Here is a 19,973-nt window from a genome sequence, read left to right on the forward strand (position 1 = left end):
CCAATAAGGGGCTCAATCTCATGACCCATGAGTTCGTGACCTGACCCACTCCTTTTAATTTAAATAAGTAAAATTATTTAATTCCAAAACTCCACTTTATAATCAGCTTTTATCACAGAAAATATATCATGGACATATTTAGATTTCAAAAATATAGATCTATAGCTATATAGCTATATAAAATGGCTGCACTATAGTCCATTTCATGCCATAATTTATTTACTCAACCTTCACATTTAGTTTTTTGTTTTTAGGAAATTTCATTCACATACTGTTTAGTTCCTTATTATAAGTTTTTTTATTTATTTGTATCCATTTGATACTTCACGAAGACTCATCTACACCATTATTATTCCTAAAATTAGAAATAATTACATACCAGTACTGTATTATGAAATAACATTGATTTCATACTTTTTCCTTTCTCTATGCAACAAACATTGGTAATTTGGGTTTAGCATTTTTTTCTGGCCACTTTCCATTAGTTTCAAACTGTTCTCCTTCCAAATTTAGTAATGTTTATTCCAGAATGAATGTATTAAATCTGAACTGTTTCATGAAAGCAGCCAACCCCTAAAGTAAGAATAAAGAGAAAGACAAACATACCATCCATCCAGGAGCCAGGGCATTACCAAGATAATTCTATCATCTGTCTCTTTCTTTCACAATGTGAGATTTTGCATTCTTGTCTACTGGTTTCCCAGGCTGCAGCCAGGAGAAGGAAAGAAGAAAGGTATCTCCCTTACCCCCCAAACATTCAAACAAGCACAAACGAAAGCAAAAGTATTGTGAACCTGTCATTAAGTCACATCTTGTCCTTACTTCCCAGTTCTTGGTACTTTTATTATGGTATTCCTGGTTTGGAGGACAGGAGGAAAAAAGGGAAGCCTCATAAACTCTCCTTGAGATAAAGCAGGTAATAATAATAAGTAGCATTTTTTCAGTATTTACTTAGGACCAGGAATTGGTGTAAGTCTTGTATATGTGCTAACTATTATTATGCCAATTCCATGAAGAAGTTACCTTTATTATTTGCAGTTTATAGATGAGGAAATGGCACAGAGAGATTTACCAACTAAAATCAAGCAGCTGGTGAAGGGCAGAATGGAGTTTAAACCCAGGTTAGTCTTATTTTAGAACCTGTCTTCCCAACCATGTGCTATGTCTGTAACTATTGCTTTATCAAACTAATTAAATGAAATAAATGCTAGGCAGCCCAGGATCTAAATTTCTGACAGGATTTATCTACTAAACTTAGAAATAAGACTAATCATTAGAATCAGACAACATAAAAGAAATTATTGTTAGTCCCCATAGACACTGTTCTAGCTTTATGGTGACCTCAAATTATGTTGTCAGTGCTGATTGTGGGGACCAAGTACATCCTTCTAGACCCTGATGCTCCTTATCTTCAAAACTCTTAGCTGTCTTGTAACTGCCAATTCCACTGCACAGTGTTGTAGATCCTCTTTAGCTGCCATTTTATCCTTTGATGTACATGTTGTCACTACCACCGCCACACCTTGCACAGATTCCGGGCGACAGGCCACTAAGTGGGCCCAATGAGATCAGAATGTCCCTTGCACACTTCTTGCAGCAAACTTTCTCTGCCTTTGGAGCTGGGGTTCCATGTTGGGGCCACTTCTCCAATTTCCCCTTGAATGCTCATGACACTCCCTTCCCTTGGAGAGCATTTCACCTTTAGCCACTGAGAAGCTCCATCTTCATTTCTCAATCTTAGTTCCTGAGTTAACCTCATCCTAGTCTCAAACCCCACCATTAGCCTTTCATCTCCTACTTTGTTATCTGGTTTCCCAATTGTTTTAAGGAAGAAGGGGAGAATTTTATTAGTTTCATATCCACACATATCTAAGCTATATTGATAGATCCTTTCCAAACTTGTGTGCTAGGCTTCCAAACATTTATTTAACATATTTAACTTATAAACTTTGCTTCATAATGTCTCTTAACTATCTCCAGTTAAGATTTTTATAATGCTGCTTTACATTAAGTTGAATAAAAGTAAAAACATTTTTTTAAGTTGAATAAATGTGGTTTAATCATTCCCTCTCTTTGGGGAGAGGTATCATTAAGTAATTGTGAAATCTGTATTCAATAATTACTTGTGTTGTCTGATTTGAGAGATGTATGTCTATAAAAAATATTTTCTACAAAATATATTTTAAGTGATTCTCATACCATTCATCAGTAGCAGGCAAATCATGATTTCCATTTTCAAGGTTGAGAGGAAAAATAAGAGAGGAATTTTTGGAGTATAGCATTAAAAATACCTAGAAACTTATGTGAACAGTGTGCTTATTGGAGTAGTAGAAAATTTGCATTAAAATTTTTAAATGTTTGAAAATCAAATAATTATTTAAAGAAATGTTTATGTAATAGAGGTATTTTAAAATGGGATAATTAACATTATATGGGGGACCTGGGTGGCTCAGTTGGATAAGCGTCTGCCTTCAGCTCAGGTCATGGTTCTAAGGTCCTGGGATCAAATCTTTCTGGGATGGAGCCCAACATCAAACTCCCAGCTCAGCGGGGAGTCTGCTGCTTCTCCCATTACCCCCTGCTCATGCTCTCTCTCTTGCTATCTCTCTCTCAAATAAATTAATGAAAAAATTAATTAACATTATATAAATAGCAATTAGGAACAAAAAAAATAGCTGTAGTCCTAGGAGAATTTTAGTTTGTAGAAACTACTGCTAAGCAGAAGCCAATCTACACTATTTCTACTTTTCTCCAGTTATTCTCTAATATGAAGGTGCTAAATAGGAGTTTTACTGACCAACTATTGCTGCGATAATGCTACATAACAGATAATCCCCAAATCCCAGTAACATATATATATATGTTATATATATATAAACATATATATGGGTTTCTGTGGGTCAGCTGGGCTTGGCTGCAGGTTGCAGTTTGATTTCAGATATACTCCATATGTCTTATTCTGAAGACCATGAGTTTCTTGAGGACATTCCTTTCTCATTACAATGGCAATGCCAAGTATGCAAGGCAAACTGTGCAGTCACATTTAAAACTTCTGCTGATGTTATTTCCATTAGCATGCCACTGGCTGAAGCAGGTTACTGAATATCAATAATTCAAGGAAATATATACTCTGTTTGCTCTAGTGGGGGCACTCTAACATTAAATCAAAGGTTATAGATGTATATTTCTGTTACAGGAAAGAAGTGAAGGATTAAAGGAAATAGTTTAATTTACCGCTAAAGGAAATTGAATTGTAGTATCCTAACATTCTAGAGTTGTCAGGGAAGTATAAAAGTTAAAATTTCATATAAGTCCAAACATACAAACTATAACCAAGAATGAATGGTAGAAGCATGCAGATGGCCTTAAAAGTCAAAACAAGTACCCTCTAAAAAGCTATGAGTCCTGTACTTGGCTTATATATAAAGTCTGAGGCAATTCTGAGTTTACAAGCCACAGAGAAGTGCTGGAATTTAGATAACCTCAAACCTATCAAGCCACTTAAGTTGATTTCAAGATGACATCTGTATCATGCCTCTCCACTTCAGTCCTCTAGGTTTGAGCATGACTACCTGGAATTTTCTTAAAAGAACATCCTTTTACCCTTTAAAGAAACTAGTCCTCTTTCAAAAGAAAACTAAATATAATTGTTTGTGATATAAGGAGTTTGATGTGCTTAGACAAACTTGAATGTGAATATTTTCCCTTAGTATCCCATGCAAATTTTTGTGTGCCATTCAGAAAAAGGTCAAGCATAGCCAACAAGATAAGCCCATGCATATCAAGCAGTGAATATTTGGGCTCTGCTACATTTCTGATCGCACTTCTCTTGGCTTAATTAAAGAGTCAAGAGACAAAGGAATAAAATAGCTGCCTGTGTGTTTTGCTACTCATTACAGATTCTTATCTGAATTTAATGTTCATTGGAGCAAGGTCAGCAAAAGGTCAATAACCAGTTAGTATGCATCATATCATCTAATACTCAGGAAACTGGTCAAGCACCAAGAGGACTATAACATAGTTTTGGCTATGTTCAACAGAAATCATAATGTGAGTGTGTTTTTATTTGGGAAATGGGTGAAAACAGAACACTCTTTAAGGCTATCACTGCATTGAAAAGTCAAGAATAATTAGCTACTTTGTATCTTTAAGATTTTTCTGAGATGAATTTCACCTTTCTAAAATGGATAGTCACACAAGATGATCTAGTAGAGCAGTTTACTGTTAGTAATGATATTTTAATGACCACTAGAGCTCATTTTAGTCTGTCTGCTTTCTTCCAGCCAAGAATGCACTTCAGTGTCTCACACATAGGTATTTAACTAAATCTAACATATTTCTGAGTTCCAGAGATGTTAGTACATGTATTATTCGCTTGTGCCAAAACTTTACAAACTTTCTGATTGTGGCTTTCCAAGGAGGAAATGAATTCCACCTTTTTAGAATAACCCAATCATTTACTTTTTCCTCTCTTACTGTAGAGCATTATAGAACTATAAGTTTAGAGCTTTTAATCTTGCCTTGACTTTCCTTGTGTTTGGCAAATTTTCCTTCTCGTTCCCAATTTGTTCTTGTTTCCCCAATCTCCAGGCACTCTTCTTAACCTCAGCCTGACCTCACCCTGAACTCAGCAAGTAACAATGTCTCTTCTTAGAAAAAGGAGAGTTGATTAGAAAACCCCTTCCACTTCTTCAATATTTCTGGGCTTCTACTTGACCCTTGAACAACGTGGGTTGGAAGTAAATGACTCCACACGGATTTTTTTCAGTAAGTACAGTATGATGCTGTACATGCATTTTCTCTTGTGATTTTCTTAATAACATTTTCTTTCTCTAGCTACTTTATTGTAAGAACGCACTGTATAATAGACGTAACCTACAAAAGATGTGTTACCTGAGGGTTCATGTTATTGGTAAGGCTTCTAGTCAACAGTAGGCTATTACTAGTAGTTAAATTTTTGGAGAATCAAAAGATAAGTATGCATTTTCAACTGCACAGAATGGGGGCAGCCCTAACCTCAGTGTTGTTCAAAGGTTAACACTGCATATCACTTCTATCCTTAGAGCAGGGAAACTTCTCCCTGTGTACTGGAGCTTACATTGAAAAATCAACCATTTCAAATGTCCTCTTTCATTTCTTTAGTATCTCTAAAGATACTCAGATGAAATTTGTGGAGTAGGTCATTCTTTCTTTTCTAAAATGTTTTCTTGCACCTCAAACTATTTGTCTCCTGAATGGTCCATCTAAAGCAATGACGTCACTTAGGCTTCAAGCTGAAAATCTTCTCAGTCCTCCTGGTTCTTACATCTGTGTCTCTGCTATCCTCCACACAAACTCACTCGTGCAGTAACCCTATGAATTCTACCTCCAAAATGCTTTCCAGTTTTGCCTTCACCTCTTTGTTTCCACTGTCGCTGCCTTTTTCCAGATGAGTATTATATTGATCACTTAAACTTTAGCAACTAGCTCCTAACTGGGTTTTCTCCCATCAGAGTTTTCTTTTATTCCAGTTCACTTTCTACATAGTAGTGGAAGGAGGGAAGGAAGGAAAGGGGGGGTGAAGAGAATTTGATTCATGTTTTTCCTTTTTGTAAAAAGTTATTTTGGCTTCCTGCCTGCAGAAAAAAATGCAATTTTCTTGGCTTCTCTCAAAAAACCTTTTATGTTCTATAGCTAATCTCTCATTCTGGGGTGTTATTTACATCACTCCCGGATACATACTCTCCTGTTCTTAGGAAAATTCTTAGTGTTTCCTGCCCAAGCCAGACTTGTTGAAAAATTTATGGCTTCTGATATGTTGTTCCCTCTGTCATCCCACTTGAATTGTTTACCTGGTATACCCTTCTTAACTTTTTACCTCAGCTCAAATATCACCTTTTCTGGGAAGCCTTCCCCGCCTTCTTAGTGTTTTGGAGCTCTTTATGGTCCCACATAGTCATACATCTATTATACATAACTTTGAATTACAAATAATTTGTTTCAGTAATCGGTTATTTTACATAGCATCCTGTTTATATCTCCTTATCTATTAGTAATCTCTTCTTTATACTCTATGTCTCCACTAGATGTCAGACTTCTTTAAACAGGGTCTGTTTCTGTCCTTTTTATTTCTTTATTTCCAGAAACTATCACCTGTTTAGCACATCGTAAATGTTTGAATATGTTAGTGTAAAAAAAAGCATTGATTCATTTCTTTTCATCCTTAACTAGAGAAAAAGGGGAATCATTTCTTTTTTTTCCCTAGCACCTAATATTATGCCTGCTACATAAGATGCATTCATACATACTTATTGAACTAATTTATTACCTGTGGTTATATTCTAAATCCATTTCTTTGAGCTGGGTTTCAGAGAAAGAGTGACAGTTAACTTAGGAACTGAAGACATAAGAAAAAATGTTCTCATTGATTAGACTTCGTCAACTCCACAATATTTATGCATCTGAATTTTTCTGAGTCTTTTCCCAAGGACTCTTGACTTTAGAGTCATTGAGATATTATCAATATACTTAACCAGAACCTGACTAGATTAGAATTATATGTTCTTACTCCATTTTTGAGTTGTTTTAGACAAAACAATTCTATGAGTACTTAATTTTGAAAGTAATGCATGGCAAAGGAAGTTATACCAAGGAGAGGCTAAATAATAAGAGGAAAAGAAGAGGAAACTAAGTCATTAACACACATTTTATTAATTACTCCAGCTCCTGGACGTCTTCCCTCAATAGCCTGACCTTTGAGTCAGAATAACATGGGATGATACTGCCATATGGTATCAAATGGAACCAGCTCATTGGAAAAATATGACCCCCTTATCCTGTAGCTTGTGCAACGTTATGAGAAATAATTTTTTTCCCTTTTAAATAGTTTGGAAAGTTTTTTTCCCCCATTCTTTTTTGTGTGGCTTGATTTCTTTAAAAGAAAACAACAACAAAAAGTCTCCCATATGTCTTGTATATTTGCAGGCTAATTATTTCTAACAATTAATACATATTGTTGGATGCTTACCGTGTGCCCACTACTGTAGAAGATTCAAGAGCAATGCCATATAAAATTTAGTCCCTGACCTCTTCCAAGGAGCTGGAAGTTTTGTTGAAGACACAATGTCTTGCCATAAACTTTTCTTTTTCCCTTACTCCCTCCTTCCCTCTCTTCTTTTACATTTCTCTCTTCCTTCCTAACTTCCCTCCCTCCCCACTTTCTCCTTTCCCCCATCCTTCCTTCCCACCCTCACCTCCCCCTTCCTTCCTCCATCCCTTCCCTCCCTCCCTACTCACTCCCTTCCTTCCTTCCTTCCTTCCTTCCTTCCTTCCTTCCTTCCTTCCTTTTCTTTTTCCTTTTTCCCTCTTCCTTCTCTTCCCTAAATAGAAAACTATTTGTTTATTAGCATATGTTTATCCTCAAGACATCAGAGTATGATGTTCCACACCATTCTTAACTATGTTATATTCACATAATGATGTAGTGATCAGCTGAGAATATCACAACTTTATTACTAGTAATATTGCTAATACTGATGCTAATAATTTAACTCCTTCAGTCTCTATCTAAACCTTTACTTTTTTCCAGTTCCATGGAACAAAATGAATTTCCATTTAGGTAAATCTATTTCTTTCTTATGGGTTATATAGGCAAGTTTGAATATCCTATCCCAATAAAAAAATTAACTATCCTTTATTTATGATTAAATATGATCTAACTGGGAAATGAAACTAAGGCAAATAGATATAAAAAGACAAAAATGTATGTTCATTTTGTGTGGAATTTCTTAATTTGCCAGCTGATCTTTTGAAATAAAAATGGTTGAAAAAATTATAGATATCCTGAGAGAGTGTCAATAATGTTTGCCTTAAGGCGAATCAGCCTAATGAGAATTACTTCCTCTAATTTACTACTCTTTTTTAATTTTTATTTTTAATTGAAGTATAATTGACATATTTGTTTCAGATGTATGACATAGTGATTCAACAATTACAGACATTATGAAATGCTCACCACTGTAACTAGAGTTATTATCTGTCACCATACAATGTTATTACAAATTATTAACTATATTCCCTACGCTATCCCCCACACTATTCTTAACTATAATATCTTCACACAGTGATGAAGTGATCAGTCGAGAATATCACAACTTTATTACTAGTAATACTACTACTAATACTGATGCTAATAATATGCTTTAAAAACTAGAGAGTATTCCTTTTTTTTTTCCTTAGACCAACACCCTTTTCGAACTTCTGTATCCTGTAATTGTTTCTTGAGAGAAGAAGGAAGAATTGAAGCTCTCATGCTCAGAATGCCCATGGGAACATGTTGCAGATGTGAACTTCAACTGCTAGATGTGTCAGAGCTGAAAATGCTGTAAGTCACAAGCAGAAATCCTTAAACTTTGAAAAAAAAGTATGAAAGTTATTTTGGGACATGGGATGGTGCCTGAGTGAGGCAAGTTGGGGCTATTAAGATTGATGTCTGAAAAAGAAAGCAAAAGAGAGAAGTAGCAAAAAAAGGAATGGGAAGACTTTGAAAGCAAACTTCATCTATTCGATAATTTTAATTAAAACTGAACTTGAATGTTCAGGAAAAGTTAAGATAATTGATTAATTCTCCCAATACAACTGCTTTGTAGAATAGCTTTTTGTTTCATTTTATAGAACTATTTGGTTAGTTACCTCAACCCATTATCTTCCTTGTGTGAATATAGTCTTTAAATTCACTGAAATTCCATTTTCTTCTTCTCATACTTCTTACATCCCATATTTCCTACCCAACCATGCAGAAATAAATTTAATTTACCTTTCACTTTCCTTTTATCCTTATTTAGCCGAAAACATATGCTTCAATAGTTAAAGTGCAAATTTTGCTAATAAGCATTATATGGTTGAGGCATTGTGATAAAAGTCCTAATATAAATAACTGGCTTCAAATTTCTGGGATTACCACTGAATCCTCATTTTAATTCATTGGAGTTAAAATGGTTTAAAGTTATACCTGGTTTAACATCAGCTGGGTAGCTTCACCAATACTTTAGACATGAGATTTGACTTAAAGGGAATCTTGCCGCACATAGAACAGTTGAGTAAAGAAAATATGCTAAACTATATCTTGCATGTTATTTACTTTAATTCATTTAAACCATTAAATTAATAGATGTCCTTCAAAATGCATTTTAATTCCTTAGAAAATTTTCAACAGAAAATAGACTGTGAAATAGTCCAATTTCCTTCATTTAGGAGGCCCAATATTTCCCTCTTGGTTGTGTTAAGTTTTACTCCCAGAAGGGAGATGGGACAGATCTGGAGGAGGCCAAGTACTGCCCAATAAAGCACTTCCCTCATTAAAGGCTTCTCACCATTTTTACTGTATTTTTTTTTAAAGATTTATTTATTTATTTATTTATTTATTTATTTATTTATTTATTTATTTATTTATGAGAGACACAGAGAGAGAGAGGCAGAGACACACACAGGCAGAGGGAGAAGCAGGCTCCATGCAGGGAGCTGATATGGGACTTGACCCCAGGTCTCCAGGATCAGGCCCTGGGCTGAAGGCGGCGCTAAACTTCTGAGCCACCCGGCTGCCCCATTTTTACTGTATTATATGGAGTATTTTTTGTTATCAAATGCTTCAATCTGTTAATCATCATAGGTTCTCTATCATTCCATTTTTCTGAGACATATTACTATAAGAAATTGTGCATTTCATCCAAGTTTTCAAATTTATTGGTTTAGAGTTGTTCATAAAATAATCTTATTCTTATTTATTTTTACTTTTTTTGATGGTTTTGATTTCTATGTGTATTTGCATCTTCTAGTTTTTCTCTTGATTAACCTCAACAGAGGCTTATCTACTTGGTTGGTTTGTATTGTTTTCAATTTTGCTTGTTTCTGCCCTTTATTGCCTTCTTACGTCTTTCTTTGGGTTTATTGTGTTATTTTTTAAAACATACTCAATTGCCTATGTAGCTCATTCCAGGCTCTCTTCTACTCTAATAGAAACACCCAAAGCAACAAATTCTTCTCAAAACACCATTTTCCTCACATTCCACATTTTTAAATATGAAATATTTTTATTATCATTCAATTCAAAACCTAATTTTCATAGTGATTTCTTTTTTTAACCATGAATTACCTGGAGGTATATTATAAAATGTTTAAATATTTATATTTCCTTAATTTGTATTTTTAACCTCTAACATAATTAAATTGTGGCCAAAGAATGCACTATAGAATACCTTTACTGTGAAATGTGTTAAGATTTACCTTATAGCCTAATCAATCTGTGTAAAATTTCTAAGTCTGTTTGAAATACTAAAATTTGCACTTTTTGAACATGACTTTTGACCACTGCTCCCATTTTTTTAATGATTGTTGATCTATAATGTTTCCTATTTTTAGCTGGGCCAATTTTGATCATTTATCTTTTTTTCCAAAAATTTTTCTCTAGATTTCAACATGCAAGTACCATTTGTGGAAGGATAGACCATAATGGCTAATGAATCTATTGTGTGTCCTGACGGGAGAGTTGTAGACCAGATCTCTAGGTTTCTAGATCAAGTCCATACCTTTTATAGCGTAAAAAGCAGAGCCTTATTCAACATTCAATAGATAACTCTTGGTATGCTACTGGGGATCATAGAATAGCAAGTCATGATGCAACTTCTTTTCATCTGACCCACCAAATCATAAGATTAAGCAGGCACAGCAGCAATCCATTAAACCATGGAAATGTCTCTTTGGGGTTTGGCCTGAACAATCAGGCCACACAGCAGCAGTGTGTCTCTTTCAGATTAGTGACCCCTCTGAGTTTCCTCATAACCAGATTAAGAAGAAAAAATTCTGGATCCTTTTCTTTTTCTGAATTTCATGACAATGTTTATTAGAATTTTAGTGTCATAATGACTTTTTTCTCCAATTTTACTGAGATACAATTGATTGTATAAGTTCAAGGTATACAAACTCATGAGTTGACATATGCATATATTATGCAATGATTACCACAATAAGTAGCGAACATTCATCGCCTCACATAGTTACAATTTTTCCCCCTTGTGATGAGAACTTTTAAGATCTACCCTCTTAGCAACTTTCAAATATACGGTATAGGATTATTACCTATTATCACCATGCTGTACATTATGTCTCCAAGACTAATTTACCTTATCACTAGAAATTTGTACTGTTTGGCCACCTTCACCCATTTTGCCCAGCTCCCAACTCCTGCCTCTGGCAACCACAAATATGATCTCTGTTTCCATGAGTTTGTTTTTTTTAGATTCTGTGCATAACTGTAATCATACAGTATATGTCTTTCTCTGAGTTATTTCACTTAGGATAATGCAAATCTAGTCAAAAGCAAGTGCAACTCAAAACCACAATGAAACCACCATCCCACACCTGTTAGAATGGCAATCAGCTTATAGTTTTTTGTTTTGATATATATTTACATATGAAGTCAATGATATATCTACTAAACCTAATATAATAAAGTTTAAAAAATAATAATGGTTGGAGGACATATCAAATGCCTTTTTGACCTCTGTGAAGATGATTACTTTTTTTTCTTTTATCCTATTACTAAGGAAATGATATTAATAGAGGTGGAGGTTGATGTGGGTGGGAAAGAGATTATGTGTATTAAATGTCTTTATTTGTACACCTGTACTGTTCAGCTAAGTAAATGTTTAATAATTGGTTTTTGAGTAATTCTGCTTTTATAGCTTGCCAGAAAATTTTATGATATGATCTGTATGACTATGTGGTAAAGGAGAATATGAATTTTAGAGGCAGAGAAATTACTTTAGAAGCAACTACAATATCCTAGGGAGAAAGCAATACACACTGATTTGATATAAAAATCATTCTAGCTGTTCTGTAGAATTTTCCACATCCTAGGTGATTGGAATCTTTCCTCATGTTATTTCCTAGCTTTCCTTTAATACCCCAGTATTTCTAGAGATTTAGATATAAAGTTTGATTAGATTTAAATTCTTTTTTTTTTTTTTTGCTCTGTTTCATAAGTAGGAACTCTTCAAAGGTCATCTTGTGATGATTGTACTCCTTCATATCAGGAAACATTTATTTTCTGGCTTTTCATGAAGCTGAGATTGTTCACTCTGCTCAAATGGTGAAAGACTGATTTCTTCACTGCAGATTTCCCCATGAACTTTTCATTTATTTTTTCTTTTAACCAACCATTAATGACCCTTGCCTGAGTCATATCCTTCTTAAAGGACTGCAAAAATGGTAATTTTCTAATTATATCATTTGCCTGCTCATATTAGGTGGAATTTTTTGGTGAAAAAATATTTTCTTCATCAATTGGAGCTATTTGCTTTCTGTATTATACAGTTCATATAGAAAGGATAATGGCTTAACATTTTCTTTAATAATCAATTTACAGAGAAATAGTTGGTGCCCCAGTAACCTCCAATGATGAGTGTTTTTTTGTTTTTTTGAATATATTTGACATATAACATTGTGTGCGTTTAAGGTGTATGGTTTGTTAATTTGGTACATTTATATATTGTAATGCTGTTGCCACTGTAGCAATATTTAACATCTCTATCACATTACATAATTACCTTTTTTTTTTAGTGGTTTTACTAAGTTTTAGTCTCTTTAGCAAGTTTACTGATTGTAATTAAAGTACTATTGTCTATATTCATTATATTGTGCATTAGATTTTTATGGCCTACTTACTACTCTTTGCATGTTTGTACCCTTAAACAATATCAGTCATCCCCTGACTCTCCATCACCAGTGACCACCATTTTACTTTATGATTTTTTATGGGTTTGACTTTTTAGATTCCATGTATAAGTGATACCATACAGAACTTGTCTCTCTCTGTCTGATTTAATCACACTTAGTTTAATGTACTCAGTGCCCATCCATGTTGTTACAAATGACAGGATATCTTTCTTTCTCATGGCTAAGAAATATTCTGTTGTGTTTGTGTGAACACAGTATACATATATATTATATATGCATACCATATACATAGAGTATGGTTGTTTCTATATCTTGGCAAGTGATTTTTAAATTCTCTTCATCGAAGATGAAGATGTGGGGAACATTCGTTTATCCATTTTTCTTTTTGTTCTTAGCAATTGGGTTATAAACATTTTTTAAAAAATGACCTCAAACTCTATATTCAGTTTTGTAAATCTATTTAAAATATTTATACATATATTTGTGTTTCATTGCTTTCAATGTTCAGTTATATCAAGCAGTGATTTCTACATTAATTTGATTTCACCCATTGTGTCCAAACATAAATGATATTTAGATTGTACATTTTCTGTTCCCATATGTTATACACACATAAACATACTATAAAACCTTAATGTCATTGATCATAAAATTTTTCATTTAATATTTTTTTCCCTTAAATAAAGGATTCACCAACCTGATGCTTTCTATACACCAATGCTCTTTTTTCCTCCATATTTTTCCCTATTAAAAAACTTTTTTTAATGAATGAAATGAAATAATGAAATGAATTGTACAGAATACATAAAACTATTTAAAATTACAATAATGTTAATGTCCATGTGAATCTATGTGAATAATGTGAGTATTATGGAGTAGAACGCTTCATATTATTGAAGCTCCAGTGTGCTCCTCTCATACAATTTTCTCCCTTTCCAGAGGTAATTAACAGCCTGAATTTTGTTACTTTATTTTTCTTTATAACTTTAACAAATGTATATGTAATCAGAAAACATTACATCATTTAAATTGGCCTATTTTAAGCTTTATATAGTAAATCTATAATACATAAAGATTCTTTGATATTTTGATTTGCTCATTTCTATGGATTTTAGAAGTCAACCATGTGACAACAATAATAAAAACAAGCAACCCAATTTAAAAATTGGCTAAAGACATGAATAGACATTTCTCCAGAAAAAACATACAGATGGCCAATAAGCATATGAAAAGATGATCAACATCACTATTCATTAGGGAAATGAAAACCAAGGCCACAATAAGATATCAACTCATACTTGTCAAAATGGCCACTAAAAAAAAAAACAAAGACAAAAACAAAACCAGAAAATAACAAATGTTAGTAAAAGCATGGAAAAATTGGAATACTTGTGCACTGTTGATGGGAATGTACAACGTGTAGCCACTATAGAGAACAGTATGGCAGTTTTTTAAAAATTAAAAATAGAGGGGATCCCAGGGTGGCTCAGTGGTTTAGCGCCTGCCTGCCACTCAGGGCGCGATCCTGGAGTCCCAGGATCAAGTCCTGCATCAGGCTCCCTGCATGGAGCCTGCTTCTCCCTCTGCCTGTGTCTCTGCCTCTTTCCCTCTCAGTGTCTCTCATGAATAAATAAATAAAATCTTAAAAATTAAAAATAGAGTTACCACATGATCCAGCAATTCCACTTCTAGGTCTATACTTAAGAGAATTGAAAGCAAAATCTCCAGGAGATATTTGTACACACATGTTCATAGCAAATTTATTCACAATAGTCAAAGGTAGCAGCAATTCAAGTGTCGATAGATGGATGGATGAATGGATAAACAAAATGCGGTATGTACATATAATGGGGTATTATTTGGCCTTAAAAAGGAAGGGAAATTCTGACATATGTTAAAACATGGATGAACCTTGGGGATATTATGCTTAGTGAAATAAGTCAGTCATAAGAAGGCAAATACTGTATGATTCAACTTATACACAGTACCTAATATAGTCCAATTTATACAGACAGGCAGTAGAATGGTTGCCAGGGCCTTAGGGAGGGAGGATGGGGAGTTGTTATTTAATAGGTATAGAGTACTAGTTTTGCAAGATGAAAAGAGTTCTGGAGATTGATTGCAAAACCATTTGTATGCAATTAGTTGGCTACACTATACACACCAAAATAGTCAAAATGGTAAATTATATATTATGTGTATTTTACAACAGGTGAAAGTCATATGCAGAATGTATATGCAGTATCTTCATTGCATTTTTAAGAATGAAATTATTCATCCTTGGGAATATTTTCAAGATCAAGATCTTGCTGTTACTTGTCTTTTCACTCTCTATGGGTCTTTTGTTGAAATTGGTTGTTAATTTTAGCGTAGTGTTTAGTGTTTATCAATCTTTATGATTGGCATTAAAAAAAATCTTCTTTAATATATCTTTCCCGACCTTGAAATAGTCTTTTTATCATTAAATATTTTAGAGTTTTCTACCTTATTTAAGTCTTTAATCCATCTGAAATTGATTTTGTGAAGTGGGATATTTATATACTCCCCCCGCCCCAATACGGATAACAGAATGTCTCTATACCATTTACTAAATAGTATCTTCTTTTCCACTGATTTGCATATACAACTCTGTCATGAATCAAGTTTCTAGATTTCCATAATTCTAGTTTTGGGGCTTTCATTTGTTTTACATTAATTAAATTTTTATCTCTATTGCACTACCATTTTCTTAATTCATATATTTTTAATGTATAAAAATTGTTTTTTCTAATGCATGTTACTGGGATATAAAAATTGAGTTTTGTTTGTATATCAATTTTGATTAAACTCTTACTAATTTGGTAATAATTCTGTATTCTTTGGAGCTTTATATTTAGAGAATCAGATGATTTGTTGATAATGATATTTTCTTTTTCTTTGTAAGTTTTATTATTTTCATTTTTTTCTTCTCTAATACTGTAGACTAGGAACTCTACTATTGAATAGGTAATAGCATCTTAACCTTGTTCCTAATTTTTTAGCAAATACCTTAACATTTCATTATTGTGCATAATGTTTGCTGTAGTTTTTTTGCATATACTTTTTATTAAATTAAAAATTTCTTCTATTCCTACTTTGCTGAATTATTCACATGAATTTACATTGATGTATAGTTAATGCTAATTTGGTTAAAATGATTGGCTAAAATGATTGTATGATTTTTCTCCTTTTAATCAGTTAAAAGAGATTACCTTATCCTAAATTATATTAATGGATTTTCTAAGGTTAAGCAAACTTGGTCTTATACAAGACCTATAAACATACATTATTTTTTATGTACATTTGTAGATTTGGTTCATTATGTTTTTCTTAAGATACTTCATTAATTACATAGGTTTGCATTGTTCCTTTCTTTTACACTGTCTTTGTTTTGTTATGCTGTCAAAGTTCCACTAGCCATTTAAAATTTATGATGAAAAAACAAATAAATAAAATAAAATTTATGGTGAATGGGCAGCCCCAGCCCGGGTGGCTCAGTGGTTTAGCGCCGGCTTCCACCCAAGCTGTGATCCTGGAGACCCAGGATCGAGTCTCACATTGGGCTCCCTGCATGGAGCCTGCTTCTCCCTCTGCCTGTGTCTCTGCCTCTCTCTCCTTCTCTGTGTGTCTCTCATAAATAAATAAAATATTCTTTAAAAAATTTATGGTGAAAATAAATAAATAAAATTTATGGTGGGGGATCCCTGGGTAGCGCAGCGGTTTAGCACCTGCCTTGGCCCAGGGCGCGATCCTGGAGACCCGGGATCGAATCCCACATCAGGCTCCCGGTGCATGGAGCCTGCTTCTCCCTCTGCCTATGTCTCTGCCTATGTCTCTGCCTCTCTCTCTCTCTCTGTGTGTGTGTGTGTGTGACTATCATAAATAAATAAAAATTTTTTAAAAAAAATTTATGGTGATATTTTCTCTGTTTTCTGAAGAGTTTGTGTAAAATTGAAGTTAGATGTTATAGCATTTTCTTTGAATGGAGTTTATTTATTAAATAAATGATTCGTTTCCTTTCATGTTTGTAGCTGCTTTTCCTATCCGTTTGTGGCATGGCCTCAAAGTTTTTTGATGAATATTACTATGGGCTTCTTCTGGTTAGTATTTATATTGTTCCTGCTACATTCTTTTAAATTTCCTCCAAACTTAATATTTTCTTTTCACATGTGTTATCATTTACTTGTATTGTTTTTAAGTTTTTAATGCATTGTTTATTATTTATTTTATTCTTTTCAATCTCTTTATTGGGTCTTCTGTTGAAAAAAAAAATGCCCGTATTTTTGGTTCTTGTTTTGCAGGTGTGAGGAAGGGTTACACTTACTCACACTTTGAAGTTAAAGTGTGGCCAACTGACTTGCACTGCCCAGTGAAACATGAGGAAATGTGACTCATGTCACCACCAGATGTGCAAATCTTTATGCTATCTCTCACTGCTGTGGCACATGCAGAAGACTCTTGTTGAGAGAAAGGAGAGAGTAGGGTCTCTGTCAGCCTGAGACCCTGAGTGGCTCCAATGGAGTAAGAACCTGCCTGTTGACTCCTGGTAATATGAAGTATGAGTTAGAAATAATGTTATGTTACTTTTAATAATGCTATCTTGATATTTGTTTCATAGCATAACAAGCCTAACAAGCCTATCTTGACTCTTAAAACAACATACATATTAACATTTATTATAACTCATGAACCCAAACTGGGTTTCTATTATATTATTTTATATGTTTTTCTGTATGTTTGGAATATTTCATAATACTATAATTTAAATTAAAAATAATGGTGAAAGAATATTGTTTTCATGTTCATATATATTTTAAGGAATAGAGAATTGAACAACTTGTTCCTAGATCAAAATATTCCCATATATTTAATTCCCACAAATTTCTATGATAATAGCACATTAAAATACTTTTATTTTCTTTACTTGAGTTCAATTTTTCTATGTGCTTTAATATAGAGGGTTACTAATTAGTGTGTTTGGTTTCTGTTCTCAGGTTCCTTGCCCTGGGCCATATTCAGGGAGAGACACTGTCACCCTGCTGTAATCCCTGCAATAAAACAATTGGGAACTGTTTAGGCATCATTGCTTTGAAACCACATTTCATATAGTAGTAATCTATCAATTCGCTAGTTCATTCTCATCTATCATTCCAGGAATCATGATAGAAAGACCCTGCTATTAGGAAATTTCTAGATCAGTAAATTATGGACCATGCAACATATCCTCTATGTATTCTAGAGTTTCACTGATTCTTTTTTTTTCTTTTTTTTTTTTTTGAAGTTTCACTGATTCTAAGTCAGTTTTTATGTTACTCTCCAAGTTTTGAGAATCTCCATACTAAGTAGGCACTAGAAATATGGACTCACAAAAATTTCTCACAGAAAACTTTTTATTCTTCCCCAGAGTCCAACCAGAAATAAGCTTACCAGAAACGGAAATCCTTGTCTCTTCCCTGACCTACTGGGGAGATCTTCATGAATCATCTCTTTTTCAAATCCTTTTTTTTTTTTTTTGAGTCATCTTTTGCTGAGTACAGGCTTTATGTAATATTTTTTTCTGTTGTGATGTGTGAAATACCTAGATAAAATTTTTTATGTATAAAATGTTCGAAGAAATCAGCAACAAAAACTTCAAAAGAATAATAGAAAGGGGGCAAAGGATAAGAAAAAAGAGTTCAGAGAAAAAGAAATAAAAAAGATTAAATGTCTGAAAATATACTCATCACTATGCATAATAAAATAAAGTGTGAGATGTCATTTCACATCTAGAAGATGGGAAAAATTCCAAAATTTTGACATGTGCTTTGTGCATCAGCCTGCAGAAGAGACATCCTTTACAATGCTGGTCAGACTGTCAAATGGTACAACCTCTATGGAGGACAATCTAGCCATATCTCTCAAAATAAAACACATTTTATTCCTATGATCCAAGGAAACCACTTTTAGGAATTAATCCTACAGATATATTTACAAATATACATTATGATGTAATTATATGTCTATATACTACAGAACCTGTGTCTGTCAGTAAACAATTGTTTTCTGCACAAATACTCTTTGGTGTTCTAAAAGACAGAGAAAATCTCCATGTACCAATATGGAAATATCTCCAAGATACATTGTTAACTAAAAACAACAATATCAGATCTCATAAGATTATATACAAAACAGGGCTACATTCTGGGTATAAAGGAAGAAAAACTACTTATATTGCCTAGGAAACACTGGGAGAATCATAACAAACTAATAAAAGATATCACTTCTAGGAAGGAAGGGAATTGATGGATGGAGATGGGGTAAAAGTAAAACTTATTATATAGTTTTTATTTTTGAACTACATAGATGCATCATACATTCAAAAATAAAGTATAAAATAATAAAACAAACCATAGCCCCTAGTTGTTCAAAGATTTCTTTGGGCTGTAAGGTCAAATATTTCTTTGGGCTGCTCAGGTGCTTATAATCTGTGCCACTATATCTGTGCCACTATATCTTTCATGCATTACTACGTCTATTAAAAAGACCTCTTTTCCATTTTTAGGGGCTTGGTGCTTAGGAGTGCTTATTTTTAATCAAACTCTTCAGTCATTTGATGGAAAATATATGCTAAACTTATTATAAGATAGCAGTGGTTAACAATGTCAAACATCGGGCAGCCCGGGTGGCTCAGCAGTTTAGCGCCATCTTCAGCCCAGGGTGTGATCCTGGAGACCTAAGATCGAATCTCACGTCGGGCTCTCTGCATGTAGCCTGCTTCTCTCTCTGCCTGTGTATCTGCCTCTATCTTTCTGTGTCTCTCATGAATAAATAAATAAAATATTTTAAAAAATTTCAAACATTGAAGATCTTTATTTTGAAAAATACTCTTTCCTCCTATCTCTGTCATACTCTTCAGAGATAAGCACTATAAACAGTAATCTACACAATATTCAATGCCTTATTTTCTCTACTGTATTTTGAGTATTTTTTAAAATCATGACTCTTACAGAATCGACCTCATTCTTTAAAAATTGCATAGTATTCTATTGTAAGGGTGCTATAACTAATATATCAAATATCTATTTATGAGCACTTAAACTGTTTCCAGTGTATTAATTATACTGCAATAAGTGTGTTTGCATGTATATCCTTAAGGATATGTACATATATATCTAAGAACAAATTCAAAGAAACAAAAATGCCAAGGTATGTACAATTTAAAATTTGATATCTACTATCAAATAACTTTTAATGAGAAATGTTGA

At 33.5% G+C, this 19,973-nt stretch overlaps 1 long non-coding RNA gene across 4 annotated transcripts; it reads left to right on the plus strand.

The window, feature by feature from the left end:
• The first annotated feature begins 402 nt into the window (after positions 1–402).
• LOC140602190 (uncharacterized) lies at positions 403–19,523 on the plus strand. Of its 4 annotated transcripts, none has more exons than XR_012005161.1 (7): positions 403–1,121; positions 3,900–4,050; positions 4,591–4,767; positions 8,218–8,362; positions 16,761–16,829; positions 17,031–17,285; positions 17,724–19,523. It is a non-coding gene; the product is annotated as an uncharacterized lncRNA (long non-coding RNA). The 4 variants fall into 4 exon arrangements; XR_012005159.1 differs by having other exon boundaries at positions 406–1,121; positions 17,031–17,275; XR_012005162.1 differs by lacking the exon at positions 3,900–4,050 and having other exon boundaries at positions 410–1,121; positions 17,031–17,275.
• The last annotated feature ends 450 nt before the right edge of the window (positions 19,524–19,973 follow it).

Source organism: Canis lupus, chromosome 13, assembly GCF_048164855.1.
Source record: "Canis lupus baileyi chromosome 13, mCanLup2.hap1, whole genome shotgun sequence".
NCBI classification, from domain to species: Eukaryota; Metazoa; Chordata; class Mammalia; order Carnivora; family Canidae; genus Canis; species Canis lupus.